An 18,255-nucleotide genomic window follows, 5' to 3' on the forward strand; every position below is an offset into this window, starting at 1 on the left:
AGTCTAAACTTGCCAACCCGTGGTGGCCTGGACAATGCCAATCCCATGACCTCCTTATTGCTCCCAGGGAAATCTAGTGTATCGAAAACTCTGAAGCTGATGCTGATTCTTTAGTACCACAGGCTGTCAGATCCTTAGACATACTTTGTGCCCAAGCCCCCGCCCCACCCACCCTAGTTCTTTTCCTGTCTTTTATTTATTTATTTATTTTTTTACCAGGGGAAAGCACGAACGCAGTCCCCCCACTAACATGAATTATGCAGTCGAGTTTCCCACATTTGGGGAAATTGCAGGGGTCAGCACATCCCGAGTGCAATGGATAAGCCTTGCCTTGGGAGAACCACCTTCATGATCATAGTATCTCCCTGCCAGGTAAATATTCCTGTCTTTTATATTCATCCTTTTTTGACTGGTATAATAATTCATAAAGATCACCCCTTTAAAGTATAGAATTCGCTGGTTTTTAGTATGTTCAAGTGGTGTAACTATCACCACTATCTGATTTCAGAACATTTCCATCACTCCAAAAAGAAACCCTGTACCCACAGAGTCATTTCTTTTGCCACACTGTCTTCAGTTGCCAGCAGCCACTCGTCTACTCTGTCTCTATAAATTCACCTGTTTTGGATATTTTATATAAATGCAATCACATAATATGTGGTCTTTGTGAGCAGTGTCTTTCATGTTGCTTAATGTTTTCAAGGTTTATCCATGTTGTGGCATGTATCAGAACCATATTCCTTTTTTTTTTTTTGCCAAATAATATTCCTTTGTGTGCATATACCAAATTTTGTTTGCCCACTTATCAACTGATAGAGTTTGGGTTGTTTCCAAGTGATCTGCCTGCTTCAACCTCCCAAAGTGCTGGGATTACAGATATGTGCCACTGAGACAGGCCATCCAGCACCATTTTTAAAAGGACTATTCTTTCCCTATTGAATTGTCTTGCCATCCTTATTGAAAATCAATGGACCATAAATGTAAGGACTGATTTCTGAACTCTCAATTTTATTCCATTGATACATATAGCAATGGGCTAATATCACAGACTTGATTATTGTAGCTTGTAATATGTGTTGAAATTAGAAAGTATGAGTTCTCCAACTTTGTTCTTTTTCATGAACATTTTGGCTATTCCAGGTCCCTTGCATTTCCATATAAGTTTTAGAATCAGCTTGCCAATATATGCAAAAATATAACTAGTGTTTGGATGGAGACTGTGCTGTATCTATAGATAAATTTGGAGAATACTGACATCTTAATATGAAGTCTCCTGATCCATGAATATTGGATCTTCCCATTGATTTAGATTTTCTTTAATTTTCTACATTTGTCTTGCACTTTATTGGTTAAATTTATTCCTGGGTATTTTACTGTTTTTGATGCTATTGCAAATGGAATTGTTTTCTTCGTATCATTTTTTGATTGTTCATTGCCAGTATGTAGAAATATAATTAATTTCTGTATATTAATTTTGTATTCTACAACTTTACTGAACTCTTTGATTAGTTCTCATAGGTTTTTTTTTTTGTAGCTTTTTAAAGAATTATCTATGTACAAGATGATGTCATATGCAAACAGATACTTTTAATTCTTCCTTTTCAATCTGATAAATTTTACTTCTTTTCCTTGCCTAATTGCACTAGCTAGAACCTCTAGTATAATGTGGAGTAGAATTGGCAAGAGTGGACATTTTCATTGTATTTCTGACCTTAGAGGATGAGCTTTCAGTTGTTTTTTTTTTTTACCATTAAATATGATGTTAACTGTGAGAGTTTTGTAGATGCTATTTATCAGCTAGAGGAAGTTCTAAGTTTATTGAGTGTTTCTATCATTAAAGGATGTTGGATTTTTGTCAAATGCATCTTCTATGTCTGTTGAGATGAGCATGTAGGTTTTGTCCTTTATTCTATCAATATGGTATACTACATTGATATATTTTCATATGTTAAACCAATCTTGCATATCTGAGATAAATTTCACTTCCAAGTCTTTTTTATTTGTTCAATGAAAGGCATGCACTTCCTTTACTACTTATTATTTAATTTGAGAGCTAGTCAGGTCAGATGAAAAGTAGAGCTCCTTAAAAAATCCAAAGAGAGGTAGAGCCAATGGGAGAGTAGCCTCCTCGGTCCGAGATTTTAAATTTTACAAAGGATTTTTACACTGCTGGCTTCTTGTCAGTCGCTTTTTGAATGGAAGTATTATACCTATTTAGACAAATGTGCCCCTGTTCATGGATCATTCCTTCCTTATCGCAGCAACAGACATACAGATTTTATATATATATTAATAATATATTTATATAATTTGTTTTTCAAAATGATGTCAGATAATCTGAAAAATTGAGAAAATAATCAACCATAGTAATCATACTGTTTCACCGACCTATGGATAGCTTTTGCGGGGGATGAGGGCCAGGTTAGGAGGTTTAACTTATGTACAGAAAAACATCACCTTTTTCAAGGAATACAGTTCTATGAATTTTAATAAACTTACACAGTCATGTAGCCAACACCACAATCAAGAGACAGAACAGTCTCATCAATCAAAAAAGTTTCTTTTGTGCTCCTTTGCAATCAGTCTCTTTTCTCCACATAAAGCTCCTGTCAACCACTGACCTGTCCTCTGTCTCTATAATTTTGCATTTTCCCAAATGTCATATAAATATTTAGAATAATATACGTATGTGTGTATATCCTCTTATGTCTGGCTTTTTCCACTTAGCATAATGCTTTTGGGGTTCATCTATGATGCATGTATCAGTAATTCATTCCTTTTTATTGCTGACTAATTTCCACCGTATGGATATACCACAGTTTGGTTATCCATTCTTCAGTGGATGAACACTTGAGTTGCTTTCATTTTTTGGCAATTATGATTAAGGTGCTATAAGCAGCTTTACACATACACATACAGCCTTTTGGTATGCATGTGAATATTCTCCTTGATAATATTCTCTTTCATGTTTGTCGGGTAAATAGGAGTGGGATTGCTAGGTCATATGGTAAGTTTATGTTTAGCTTGATAGGAAACTGCGCAGTTGCTTTCTGAAGTGGCTGCACCACTTTGTCGTAATACCATCATCCCACCAGCAATGTATGGGGGTTCCAGTTGGTCACAAACTTGTGAGTACTTGGTGCGGTCAGTTTGTTTCTTTGTTTTCAAAAATTGTATTCATTCTGGTAGATGCACAGTGATCTCAAAGTATTTTTGATGTGCTTCTATTTTTTCATATGTGCATGTTTTTCACTGGAAATCCAAGTTTATATCCAATTTTGTATACAACTTTTTCATCTAATATTAAAGGAGCCCTTTTCCACATGGTCATCATTTTAAGATGGACTAATATTCCACTGAGTGGATGCAACACAAGCACCTCTTCTTGGTGTTGAGTTGTTTCTGATTTTTGTTGCTATAAGCCACACTGCAATAGAAACATTTACATGTTAGTTTTTTATCTTTTAGAGTAGTCCCACAGGTTAGAGTCTCAGAAGTGGGATTCCTAGGTCAAAGCGTATAAACATTTTGATGACTTCGGATTGCTTTTTGAAAGGGTTTTATCTTTTTATGAGATCACCAGGAATATTCAACAAAAACAGTTTCAGGACACTCTTGTCAATATTAGAAATTTTTATTAAAAATGATTTTTTAAAAAGTACACAAAATGATTATTTCTTTAAATTTACATTTACTTGGTTTCTAGTGAAGCTGAACATTTTTTCAATATTTTTGCTCACTGGTCGTGTTTTCTATTCTACAAATTATGCTGATGTTCTTAGCTTGTTATTGGAACTTGATATTTTCTTGTAAATTAATATGATCATTTTAAATAACAAAGATATTAACCCTTTGTCACAATAGCTATGAATGTTTTTTCAATCTCTTGGTTGCCTTTTTTTTTTTTTAAACATACAGAAGTGTTTTGTTCTTCTATATAGTCAAATCTGTCACTTTCTTCCTCTGAGGGTTTCTATACTGCTTCTAAGCTTAGAAAAATCATTTTCATCCCTCTCCTGAAGCTTGATAAATGGTCAATTTAATTTTCTTCTAGATTTTCTTGAGGTTTAAAAATAATTATCTCTGTAGCATATAGAGTTTATATTGATACATAATGGGATATAAGACCCTAAGAAAGATATTTTTCAACATGATATAATAATTTTTTTTTTTGACATGGAGTTTCACTCTTGTTGCCCAGGCTGGAGTGCAATGGGGCGGTCTTGGCTCACTGCAACCTCCACCTCCTGAGTTCAAGTGATTCTCCTGCCTCAGCCTCCCAGGTAACTGGGATTACAGGTTACAGCCGCCACCATGCCAAGCTAATTTTTGTATTTTTAGTAGAGATGGGCTTTTACTGTGTTGGTCAGGCTGGTCTGGAACTGCTGACCTCAGGTGATCCGCCTGCCTCGGTCTCCCAAAGTGCTGGGATTACAGGCGTGAGCCAACATGCCTGGCGCATGATATCACAATTTAAGTAAAATATTCTATAAAGGCACTAAAAGATTGAACCTAAATTCATCTTAATGTGATGACATGTTAATTTTGTATTGTTTCCTCCCTACAGGGCTTATTAATAAACAATGGCTGAACTCTAAATGCTGACACAAGGGAGGGATATAGAGGAGGCCGATGGGGTAACCACAAACCCGGAGGCTAAACAGGTCCCCATTTCAAATCAGGGGCCAAAGGTCACATACTTCTCCCCACTCCCTGAATGTCTATTCCATTTGGCCACATTTTCAAAACCCCTATCTTCCCCTCCCCAATGTGGATAATTGCAGGCTTGTATCAGCTGCTTCTCCGGGAACAGAAAGTTGCTCCTTCTGCACCCAGTTGGAACTCATTTGGGGAACGCTAGTATTCAGGTTCTCAGTCTGTTAGACCAACCCTCGCTGACCTGTTCAGCTCCATAATACACCATTATCTAATCCATTTTTGATGATATCAGAAACAGATTATAACTCTCCTGCCTCATTAATCCAGCAGAGGTAACCCTTTCCAAGTACTGTGCAATTTTATAATTGACTATGTCCTTCCTCCACTCTTTGGCAAAATATTGGCAAATTAAACAAATTTTTTAAAACAAAAAAAAAGCCCATTCCTCAGACAGAGGCCTTCTGTATGAGGAGGAGCCTCATTGTTGCTCCCATTTTGAACAGATAGAAAAAATGTTTCATTTTTCAGTTATGCTAGGGCAAAGCCATCCAGCAAAAAATCGACTTGGAAGCCCCAAAGAGCATGGGAGTGAGAGACAGCAGCTCACTGAGCCGCAGCTTCTCTCTTCCGGGTCCCCATCCATACGAACAGTGACCGGGCCTCCTTCCATGGCTGATGCCCTCATCTCCTCCCTGAGGGTTGAGGTGTGAGCCGCAAGGGCAGGAGTGGAAGAGGCTGGACTCCTCTGTCTAAATGAGGCAGTCTGTCCTCAGGGTCTGTCAGAACACTCCGTGTTTAGTTAAAAACTCTCCAAAAGAAAAAGCGTTAAGATGGAGAGCTTGAAGTGGATCCCGAGTAATTAAGTGTATAAATTAATTCTTCCCCTAAGAAATGTTCCTCTTCTATTATTAGACTCTCGGAGGAGCTACATCCAAGTAGTGGGTTTCCAGTTGTGTGTGTGTGTGCGTGCGTGCGTGCGTGCCTGCGTGTGTGCCCGCGCACGCGCACATGAGCGCACATGCTGGGCTTTGCTGCCTGAAGCCTACAATTAAAATAAGTGACATGAATGTGTCTTTAAAAGAGAGATCTGTGGAAAACTAACGGATTGTCTGTCAGAGGAAGAAAAAAAATTGAAATATGGCTGCCTCCACCGGTGAATGGATGAATAGGAAAGTACTTGTCCATCCAAGTACCCAAAGGGATAAAACCCAATGATAGCCTTCTCAACTGCTTAGCACATAATGCATGTGCTGTTTGGATGCTGGTAATGTGTTTTTTACTTCTTCCTATCTAGAAGGAATGAATCAAATATGAGGAGAGCTGGGACATGATTTTCAACCCATTGCTTTTGATTAAGTGCCCGAACAGGCAGGTCCTGGGACTTGCAGTAATACTAATGGGGCATAAAGTTCTATAAAAAGGACGGCCCTGCTTTTGTCCAAATGCCATTATCCTGGAATCAGAGACCCTGGGTGTAATATGTCCATGGTTAACCTTTTTTTCTGACAGGAAATTTTCTCCATCCACTCACACCATCAATTACATTGCATTTGGCCAGAGTGGTGAGTGATCACTTTATTTCAAACAAAAGAGGCACACATGCCAGGGTCCCAAATCCGGAACACTGACTGCCGAGGGCACTGGCCAGGAGAGGGGCTGGCAAGAGGATGGTATTGACTTTGCAGGCTGACGAGGCTTGGACAAAATTGTTCTTTTGTTTTAGGCTGACTTTTCCGTTTAATCACTCACTTGCTTGTTTTGGAAGGAGAGATGAAGTAACTGAAAACAAACTAATTATTATTTTGATCCTAAAAATAGTTAGCTGATTGAGACTCTGGCTACCCAAGCAGAGCCAATAGCTAACCATTAACCTGGTCAATGTGACTGGCAGAGAGAATCTCAACTGTTGGGATTTGTACCAAGCAAGGAGAAGAGCAAAGAGAGCTGGGTTTACCTTTCGGGCTGATCTACCCAAGGAAGGCTATTTGTTCACTGTCCTCAGGGAGCCAGGCCCACAGCTCTTGTCCCAGCCTTGCTCCAAGGACACCATTCCCCTAGAGCTCCCCTAGCTGCCTCTGCACCATTCCAAACATTGAGATACATTTTTTGCAATCAGCAAGTTGCAGATTGTCCAACTGTTCTGTCATTTATTGTAAATGGTTGCAAAAAGAAAAAAAAAAGAAAAGAAAAAGGAAAAGGAAAAGAAAAAAATTCCACGACGCTATAACATAGTCCTGAGTGTAAATCAAACATTCCCTGTCATGTTGATAGCTTGTGTTAGTCTAATGTATTTTATATTACTCAAAAGCTTTGAAACCCTGCAGCTTTCTTCATATAGGCCATTATGCGGTTATCATTAAATTGTCTTGCAAAGAACATTATCGGTAATTATAGCAGACACTAAAATCAAATGATCAGAGTGGGACCTTTAACACCAAGAGGAACCATTAGAAGTTAATCAAATAAAAGGATGAGAATAATTATGTTAGGATTAAGCAGTAATATGCCAGAAGTTATATACTTTGCTGACTATATATCTTTACTTCCAGCTTCCTGAATTTCCTTTTCGTTGATGTGTTTTTATATAATACTTTGGCACAGAATGTAAACGACAATATTTTTGTCATGGCACAATCGGGCTTGAAGGTTCATAGGCGGTTCATATCTAAATGCCATCAGAGGCATGGAGGTAATGATGAAGATAAAAATAATAGTAATAAAAAAGTGCAAAGCTGGAAAAAAAATCCATCGGTCAATGGAGCGTGGCAAAATGATAAAAATGGTTGCAACAGGCACAGGTGCTAGGAAAGTCGTTACTGGCTGGTTGTTCTGTCTTGGAGCATAAGGATTTCTGCTGCCAGCCTTGCTGCAAACCAGCATAAAAAAAGCCAGCATCTTGCAGGCTCTCAACCTGCCCCTGCCAGAGCAGATATGTAGGATTATTGATGAGATGGGGACACTCACGGTGCCAGGCAGGAGGGGGGCTTGGTTTTCTCAGGCTGAGAGGGTCACTCCTGTCCCTCTCCAACCCCCAAAACACACAACTCTGGCACCTTGCAGATGTCCATCTCTACATTGCAATGAGTTGGCAGGAACATGTGGCTGAGAGGACTGATGATGGTGGCTCTAGTGAAAAAGAGGGTGCCTCTCTGAAGCTTGACTCATCTTCCAAATTAAACCTGAGCCACAGCTGGGCACTGTGGCTCACTCCTGTAATCCCAGCACTTTGGGAGGCCGAGGAGGGTGGAACACCTGAGGTCAGGAGTTTAAGACCAGCCTGGCCAACATGGTGAAACCCCATTTCTACTAAAAACACAAAAAAATTAGCTGGGCGTGGTGGCGGGCGCCTGTAATCCCAGCTACTTGGGAGGCTGAGGCAGAGGAATCTCTTGAACTTGGGAGGTGGAGGTTGCAGTGAGCCAAGATCGCACCATTGCACTCCAGCCTGGGCAACAAAAGTGAAACTCCACCTCAAAGAAAAAGAAAACCTGAGCCACAGGACAAACAATGCCATTGTAAGAAGCTGGGAGGCAGAGAGAGTCTCTATAGTATGACTCTTTAAAAAAATAAAAATCTTCCCTCTACTTTTTCCCTTTTCCCTTGTAAATAAAGATTAGCTGGGGACTGGGATACATGGATGAATAAGAACATAAAACTTTTTGTTTGAAATGTTGCTCTTATGGCATACAACTACAAACAGCAAAGTAATTTAAATGGTAATACCCAGGCTAAACATTTGTATATTTTTCATGCTTTTATAGTTTTGGAGACTTCATGATATTTAAAAATAAAGGCATTGCTCCGTTTCAGTAAGGTCAAAACTGAGGCCCATCAGAAGTGAGGGAGTTGAGGGGTAGAGATGAGAACAGGCCTCTTCTGAATGTCCAGATGGGCTCCTCTGCTGCTCTCACAGTGGCCCTACTGGGCCATCAGTTCCCATTGTCTTTTTCCCCTGGACTAACATGTTACCATTCATACCTCATAGGGAAACGAGGAAGGGATGAAGTCAAGGGTATGGAAAAGTTTTGAAAGGTTAAAAGTGGGCTTAGAGAGGACAACTGGGGCTGCTTTTCCCCTGGTGAAAAATGTCTTTTATTGCTTTGTATGTTTTCAGATGGCAAAGGCTTGCCTCCATTTGGGGATTTGGAAGGGGTCCTTGGGGAGATAAGGCAGAGCCTGCTCTAAATGATAAAGCAGAGGATAAACCTTGGGAGATGAGTGGCTGGTGAACCCTAAACAGGTAGGGTTTGGGCTCAAAATATGTTAATTATTATCTGCTTGTCCAGTGAGCTCTAAACAAAAGGTATCTCAGACCAGAAATAGGAACTTGAGGGAGATTTTGAAAGCAGAAGATGCAGCTATCTGTTAGAGCGAGCAGGCTAAGAGCACCAGGTCATGTAGACATGCCTGGGGAAGATGGCATACCCCTCCTGCCCTATCAGACCATGTGGTTCCTACTGAGACCAGGTCCAGAAGCCCATTTAGGTCTATGGGTCCAGGAAGCCAAGCTTCACCTACAGGTAGGACCAGTCCTAACAACAAGCTTATTAATATACTTTAAATACAACTAAACCAACCAAGCAAGCAAACAAACAAACTGGTCTGGGGTATGGGGGATATATTTTTTAAGGATTATGATTATGGGGCCAGAGGAAGAGTCTTAGGGGGACTGTACAAATACTAAATTAGACAGCAGGCCTCAGAAAAGACTGAGAATCCCTCCAGCCCTAGCAGCTATTCCAAACTGATTCCACCACTAGCTTCAATCTGAGCATTAAATCTAGTCAGAACTGAGAGGGCAGATCTGCAAGGAAAGAACCTGAAAATTCATAAGCCCAGGGAGAGAGGAGTCAGGGAGGAGGCAATGGAAAGACTGGCCTGGCCCCACTGAACAGATCCAAACAGATGAGGGACAACTTCAGCTAGGACATGTCATTTGAATTTCGTTGTTTGTTTTCATTTTGTTGTTGGTGGTGTACTATTTTGTTGTTTTCTCAGTGACTAGCATTTAAATTCCCATTTCTATGTTTGTTGAAGAGGGTGCAAAGATGGTGACTGGTAATATGGCAACCACCTCTTGAAAGAAAGAAAATAAACCCTATAGAGGAAGTGAAGCCCACAGTGGGGCAGGATTGGGGAATGGGGGCAAAGAAGCAAGATTCCTGGAACCTAGGGGACAAGAGAGAATCCTGCTTGAGGATTGGTTTTACATAAAGTTCTGTGTCTTGGAACTTGGTTGGGAAGAAACAGTGTTTTCCCTCTCCTTGTTGTTACTGAGTTCCTGTAACTGAAACCAGAGGAGAGGGAGGTGAGGATCAACCATAGTATTTTACAAAGCTCAATAAATGTTTGTGGATTGATTGATATGGGCATGTCCTTAAGATATTGGGAGAGACAATCTCAACTTCCATGTCACCATTTGGAACCTTCCCTTCTACTTGGCAGATGGAATGAACACAGTTGATATTCTCCCTATAAACCTACTTTTATTCTTACAGAGTATTTTACCAAAAAAAAGTTTGTTGGCCGGGTGCGGTGGCTCAAGCCTGTAATTCCAGCACTTTGGGAGGCCGAGGTGGGTGGATCACGAGATCAAGAGATCGAGACCATCCTGGTCAACATGGTGAAACCCCGTCTCTACTAAAAATACAAAAAAAAAAAAAATTAGCTGGGCATGGTGGCACGTGCCTGTAATCCCAGCTACTTAGGAGGCTGAGGCAGGAGAATTGCCTGAACCCAGGAGGCGGAGTCTGCGGTGAGCCGAGATCGCACCATTGCACTCCAGCCTGGGTAACAAGAGCGAAACTCTGTCTCAAAAAAAAAAAAAAAGTTTGTTTTATTATTTCATCTGTGATTTACAATAACCATGTTGGATAGAAACAGTGACATTTTTATCCCATCTTATTGATGAAGAAACTCAACTCAGTGAGGTAGGGGGTCTTTCTCAAGGTGAGAGCTAATTTGTGAAAAAACAGATATTGAATTCCAGCCTTCTAACCTGATTCTGACCACCAGCTCACTCTTCAGGGGACCAGCTTTGGGCATGTCATGAATTTTTGGTGTCTTTTCTAATGCAAAGCAGTCTCAAGCCTCTTTCTGATAATGAATGCATAGATGTGGATGTGTGTGCATTTGACCACCGAAGACAGAAGCAATCTTAGGAGACATTTGGCTACACACACCTCTGGCTATTTCCCAGGACTAATAGTGAGGCGACATGTAAGTCTCAGTGAGCCATGAACATGTCACCCCCTCCTTGTGTTGTTTTCAAGGACACAGATTGGATGAGTCTTAGAATAACTGCCCTGTTATTCAGCAGGCTTAGAGGCAAGCAAGGTCTCCAGCAAATGTGGTCAAGCAGTGTCAGCCATGAGGCAGGGAAGGAGCCAAAGGTATCCTTTCATACTCCCTCCCCGCCTCCTTCTATAGAGCTCTTAAATTAGCTCTGAAAACCCAGGTGTCAGCCATCCCCACCCCCACACACCCCCCCACCCCGGCCCCAAACAACCCAGACGAGCCATTAAAAATGCCAAGTAGAAATGAATGCCTAAATCACCCTGTCTCTCTGAAGGTAGAGTCTTGCCTAATCACACGTCAAATCATATTTTTTCTTCTGCAGATGGATGTCTTCTTTCAAAGTCTGATGGTCACAGAGACAAAGGTATCGCTTCAGCCTTAAGTAACTATTGAAGTTTTACCCCGATAGATTATTTGCTAGGAGTAACTAATGTAAAAATGTCCTGTCAGACAACAGCTTGCTTTCATTTTTTTAAAGGGTAATATTTGGTTTCATCTTGCAACTACTTGGGAAAATTTAGCACTGAGTCAGAAAGGTTGGCCAACAAGTAGCACTTCATAAATTGCTGGAGCCCTAATCAATACATATTGTCATCCACTCTAGTCCTTCGGGCAGATTTCTCTCTGCCCTGAGTCGTTGGTGTGTTTTATGAGGTTGTTACAGGCTGGGCTTGCATGGCCTGGGCCTAATGAACCTGTCACCGCTGCTATTGATTGACATGCCAGTGTAAGTGAGACAGGCGATTCCGATTGACTTCCTAATTACTGCTGCTGGGCTGCCTTGCCAACTGCTCAGGCCAGAGGTTAATAGTTTTGATGTTAAGCCGCTCCTAGCTGTAGAGGCCAGAGTGAAACTGGCTCCTCAGAAGTCAATACCTGAATCAAGTTCTCAAGGCTACTGCCGTGCCTGATCAATTAAGGCCTTCGTGTTCCTACTGGTGGTGGCTGACAAGAGGCTGATGAGTGGAGTTCAAAAGCAAATGGTTTAAAGGAGTTTAGGAGGCTCTGAAAGCATTACCCCATGGTCAAGGATTGGCAATTAAAAAGAATGGAATTGCAGGGGAGGAACACTGTACCAGGGTATTGGCCATTGGTTTTGTTTTGGTTTTGGTTTTCCATCCTGACAATTGAAAATTGTTTCTTTTATTTCTCCAATGTCTAGAGTTTTGTCACATGCCATGGACTCTTGGAGAGTGTCTTAGGCTGCTTGGACTTCTATAACAAAATATTCTAAATGAGGTAGCTTATAAGCAAGAGAAACCTGTTTCTCACAGTTCTGCAGGCTGGGAAGTCCAAGATTAAGGCACTGGCAGATTCCCTTTCTGGTGAGGGCCTGCTTTCATTCATAGACGGTGCCTTCTAGTTGTGTCCTCATATGGTGGAAGGGGGATGGATGACAGCTCTGTGGAGACTCTTTAATAAGGGCACTAATCGCTTTCATGAGGGTGAAACCCTTATGACCTAATAACCTCCCAAAGGCCCCACCTAACACTATGACATTGGTGATTAGGTTTCAACACAGAGGTTTTGGAAGGACAAAAACCATAGCAGAGAAAAGAAAGAGATCACTTGCATTGATTCATCCATTCAGCAGAAACTAACTGAATGTTTAACCTTATCCAAGGCATGGTATGAGTGTATGCATTTATGGTAATCTTTCACTGAGATTATGTCTTCAGAGTTGGGAATATTTCCACACCCATCATTTTATTTGAATCTCACAACACTAGGTGAGGGGTGGTCAGTATCTCCATTCTCAATGAGAAAACTAAGACTCAGCAAAGACAGTTGACTCCCCCAGAGAAACAGAGCCTCAAAGACAGACATTCTGGTTCTTAGTCTGATGTTTTTATCAGGATGTTGAGATGCCTGACGCTTGGAGTGCAAAAGCTTAAAGACCAACTGAGATAAGTAAGACCAGTATACCATGTGTTAGGGATCTCTAAGACCACCGCCAGGCTCAGTGATTCACAAGGAGGACTCACAGGACTCAGGATGTAGTCATATTCATGGATTATTACACTGAAAAGACACAGAGCAAAATCGGCAAAGGGAAGAGACGCATGGGGTCAAGGGCATGGGAAACTGAATGCAAGCTTCCAAGAGTCCTTTTCCCATGAGCATCATACAGGACACACTTAATTCCTCCATCAGTGAGTTGTGAATGCTTGTGAAATGTGGGCTATCAGGCAAGTGCAGTAGGGACTCAGTGCCCAAGGTTTTTGGGGGCGCTGGTCACATAGACACCCTCTGCCCGGCACATGCTGAAATTCCAGACTCAGAAGGAAAGCAGGTATCAGTACAACTATATTATTTGCATAAACCATTTAGGTACAGTTTAGGAATGGTACGAACTCTCCTAAAATCCAAATTGTAGGACACCAGTCAAGGTCTATTTTTATAAGCAAAAGATGCCAGTCTCTGGCCTGCTATGTCAACTCTTTACTGAAGAACCAAGAACACCAATGCAAGGCAAGAAATGGAAGAGCCTATGAGGGGCGCAGACCAGCAGATACAGTGCCAAGACAACTCAGAGGAGGACTATGCTTCAGCAAAGACTTGAGATCCCACCACTAAATCCACCATCCCAACTACATTAAAGATGCTTTTTTATTTTCTGTATTTCTGATGCTTTGACATCTGAGGCCTTGCTGTGAGAACATAGCTGCCTGGCTGGGTCCTATTTTCTCAGCTAGTCCCTGCTACACCCTGTTTCCAAGGGCTTCACTCCATCTTCTTCCTTCTGTTAGTTGGAGGATTTCCTGGAATGAGTAAGCATCTACCTGAGTATGCTTTGACGTCTGCTCTGCACCATCTAAGTCACACCCTCACGTATCCTCCCCAGGTTGCAGATCCTGTGAGTCCGAATGGCCTGGCCTCAGATGGACTAGCATCATGATGGCCCTGTTTGGACTTCCTCTCTGAGAAAGGTGTTTCTTCTGCCTCTATTTTTCTTCTTGTCTCTCCTAGTTTCCTATTAAGTTCCCTTGTCCTCTGGCTCAATCCTTTTCTGTTCCTAGTGTGCACAATCACCTGGTCTGTTTTAAGTTCCTCTGGAGAATCAATGTTAAGGATTTTCCAACCCCACTGGTGGAGGCCTGCTCACAGGCTTCTCTGAGTCAAAGAGGAAAGCTTCCAGATGGCCTGCAGGCTGCAAGTGCTCATTTAGGAAGCCTAGATCCACAGTGACAGTATAACATGCCCATCTCACTTACATCACACCAAAATATAAAGCAGATGAAAAAATTGTTGGTCGGAGAAGTTATTTGCTTCAGGCCATCACTATAAAGCAGCCAGGCCAAAACAGGAAAACTGATTTATCCCAGTAGCAGTTCATTTCCATTGCTGTATAGTATTCTATGGTATGAATATACCACAATATATTCATTCTATTGTTGATGGACATTTGGGTTGTTTCCAGTATTTGGCTGACATACAGGAATGGCACTATGAGCCTGACTGTAGATGTTTCCCCAGGTGTATTTTCCTAAGAATGGAAGTACTGGTGCAGTGGCAGGATATGCATACCTTTAAATTTATTGGATGTCAAACTTTCTCCAAATAAGTTATAATATTTTACACTGTCACTGGGGTTTTTTATTGTTCTTTATCCTTGCTTGCACTTTTTTCTTTTTCACATTTTTAAATTTTTTGCCAATCCTATGAACGTATAGTGGTATTTTATTGTAGTTTTCATTTTATTCCCCTGGCATTCTATGTGTAATCACAGGGACATTCTAGATCAGTCACAAGCAAAGGGAATGAAATTACTGGCTGGGATCTAGGGCAATGTTGATTTGTTCCCTGGGGCTGGAGAGAAGTTGTCCTCTCGAGCCACTTGGGAAGAGGCATACTGGATCAAGATGGTGCTTCCACCCCCAGGAAAGCAGGCGGAGGAGGGGATCATTGTAGATGGGTTCTCTCAGTGCCTGCCCTACCCAGGACTGGCTTTAAGAGGGAGTGACCTGTGCAGGTGCTAGTCCTGCTCTCAGCTTGGTTTAATTCTCTGCTGCCACCATCTTAATTTTTGAGACAGAGTCTCACTCTGTTGTTCAGGCTGGAGTGCAGTGATGCAATCTCGGCTCACTGCAACCTAGAATTCCTGGGCTCAAGCAATCTTCCTTCCTGCTTCGGCCTCCTGAGTAGCTGGGACTATAGGCATGTGCCACCATGACTGGCACTTAAATTTCTTAGTAACTTTTGAACAAGGAGCCCTGATTTTCATTTTACACTTTGGCCAGCACACACCTGGGCACACCTGCCGTGACCCTCACTGTGTACTTGGCCTCAGTGAATTTCCCCTGCTCTTCAACACAGCATAGCAAACACACTATTCCCTCTGTCTAAGTCAGTGCTAACCAGTCTGAATCTGAAAATCGGTAGTGACTAACTATTCAACACTTGAAATGTAGCTAGTCGAAATTGAGATGCACTATAATGATAAAATCCATACCAGATTTTGAAGGCTTAGTATGAAAAGTGTAAAATAGCTCATTAATAATTTATATAGTGATTATATATTGACATGATATTTTGGATATACCTGGTTAAATAAAATATGCTATTAAAATTAATTTTACCTTTTACTTTTTTTAAATGGTGCTATGCATATTAGAAAATGTCAAAAGATATATGTAGCTTCCTTATATTTTATTGGCCAGTACTGGCTTAGAACACTCTGTGTTCACTCTACCTCTCTTCATCCTTTAGATTTTGCTTTCTCATCATAGATAATCAGGAACTTTTCTGTGCTGCCTTGGCACCCTGCACACACACTGTTGAGATCAGCTACTTTTATCGTCTGGGAAATTGACTCACTGTCTGTCTCATTCCAGCTGTAGCCCCAGTAGCACCTACTCCAGTGCCTGGCACACAGTAGGTCTCAAAATCGTGTTGAGAAAATTGCTTGCAGGGATCTCCCCAGTCCTGACTTTTTTTCTTCTTTATTCCCTTTGTGGCCACCTCATTGAAGAAATTCAAGATCACTGTTTCCAAGTAAGTGACGATGAAACATTTCTCCCACTGTGGTGGCTCTCAACCTTAGCTGCACATTGGAAACACAGGGGAGCTATAAAAATACCAACACCCAGGTCCTACTGTCAGAGATTCAGATGTAATTGGTCTTGGGTGAAGCAGAAGGAGGTTGAAAAGATCCCCAGCTAACACTGATGTGCAGCAAAAGCTGAGAACCACTTAGAGTCTGCCATGGACTTGTGGGCATCACATCACCAAATCTTCCAGCAGTTGTCACTGGTCCTCACATCATGGAAAGTGGAAAGGAGGCAACACACTAGCAAAATCACAACAAAAGGACACATTCGTTCAGGGCAAACTCTCCTTGCCATCAACGGAGCTAAAGAGGCCGTCTGTCTATGAGTTCTCTCCCTAGAACCCTCTCCCATCACTTATTAAGAACTCCACTGGGTCCCACTTTATTTCACAGATGCCACCAAGCAGCCATCAACTGGTAATGATTTCTGGTCAGATGCAAACAATTAAGTCAGGGAGAAAAGAATCCACATTCCATTACCAATCCCCTAAACGGCTCAGTCCCTGGCCTAATTGCCTGCTGAGTTCCCCAGACAGCTGTGGCTAATAAAGCTAACGCCCTAAAGAGCCAAAACTTGAACCCAGAAGGAAAAGACCTGGGAGTAGATTTGAATGCTCAGCCCATCCCAGGGTCAGACATGAGAACTGCTGACCCAACAGCCAGGAAGCGATCGCCCCTGTCACTGAAGCACCATCTCTCCCCACCTCTCTGCCTCCCCCTTTTTTTAAACAGACTTTTCCCAAAAATCTCAAGGCAACTGCAGCCTGATTTTTGATGGATTGGCCACTGTGTTTTATTCGACAATGTATATCACTCTGCCAATATGAATTTGCAAGATGGTAAAAATACAACCCCCCGAAAAGATTACATGAAAGGGGAAAAAAATCATTAGGCAATTAAGAATGGCAATAATTCACCCATATCTATGCTTTGGGAAGAAATATTGCCCTGGGGAATTAGTTCTGCTTATCACTTTGTCATCTGTCTGGAGTATGAGTGAGCGGAGGTTTCATGTGCATTGCTGATGATTTCCTGCAGTATTTCTAAGCATGATCAAAACGAATGCCAGTCTTTTAACAGAACTGGGTCTCTCTTGGGGTAGCCATGATTTTTACATATGAAGCCGAGTTACGAAATTAACTAAATATATGCATTCCTTAAGCACCTCTACATAACTCCCTTTCAGAGAAACCATCTGACCATAATAGAATTTTTGAGCTGGATGTGACCTTGTGATCATTGGCCATTTTTATGAATGAGGACATTTGAGGCTCAGAAAGGGAAAGTAATTGTTCTAAGGTAACACAGCTCATGAGACAAAGATATAACTAAGATTCCAGGCTTCCCAATTCACAGTCCTGCAGGACTCTTTCTACTCCACTACACTACCTACTCCTTGACCAACTCATTATCCCTCAAAGAACTAGAGGACAGGGTGGGACCCTCTAAACACTCGCTTAGAAATCCCCCTTTCCTTGGCCCCCACCCCAACTAGGCTGGAGTGAGTGCTCCATCCCCACCTTATCCCTGCCTCACCGTTACATCCCTCACACTATGACATCATAGTGACAGCCCAACTTCTGCCAGTAGACTGGAAGGTCTTTGAGGTCAGATCAGGGACATTACACACTCACTTGAATGTCCTCAGTGTCTAGAACATACTAGTGTATGTATAAATGAGATTTGAATAAATAAATAAGATATGGTTGCTCTTGTCTTGAGGAAGAAGGGAACTATTCTTTGTTCATTCCTTGTGCTTCAAGATGACAAGCCAATCTCCCTTATCCCTTCGGAGGGGGTCTTTGGACATCTGATGCTGTAAGAAATTCCTTATCTATAATCCTGCTCTATCCCCTGACTTTCTCCCCCTTCATCTTTATTTCCCTACTCCCCTAAAAGAGAGCACCATCTAATCAGCTCAGTTGCCTCCATGTCCATGACCACACCAAATTCATTCTCACTTCTACACTGGGTTCCTGTTGAGACCCTTACCTGAAAGTCCTTCTTCTCCTTCCCCCATCTGTACATTCCATGGAGAATGTGGAGCTGTTCTGATTAGCCTTAGGTCACACGGATTTTTTTTTTTTTTTTTTTTTTTTTTGAGACAGAGTCTCGCTCTGTTGCCCAGGCTGCAGTGCAGTGGCACGATCTTGGCTCTCTGTAACCCCTGCCTCCCAGGTTCTAGCAATTCTTCTGCCTCAGCCTCCCAAGAAGCTGGGACTATAGGTGTGCACCACCATGCCCAGCTA

The 18,255-nt window shown here is 41.7% G+C and overlaps 1 non-coding gene across 1 annotated transcript; it reads right to left on the minus strand.

Moving 5' to 3' along the window:
- Nucleotides 1-216: 216 nt before the first annotated feature.
- Nucleotides 217-380, minus strand: LOC119471421. The gene has a single exon (XR_005200465.1). It is a non-coding gene; the product is annotated as a U1 spliceosomal RNA (small nuclear RNA).
- Nucleotides 381-18,255: the final 17,875 nt, after the last annotated feature.

Source organism: Cebus imitator, unplaced genomic scaffold, assembly GCF_001604975.1.
Source record: "Cebus imitator isolate Cc_AM_T3 unplaced genomic scaffold, Cebus_imitator-1.0 Scaffold60, whole genome shotgun sequence".
NCBI classification, from domain to species: domain Eukaryota; kingdom Metazoa; phylum Chordata; class Mammalia; order Primates; family Cebidae; genus Cebus; species Cebus imitator.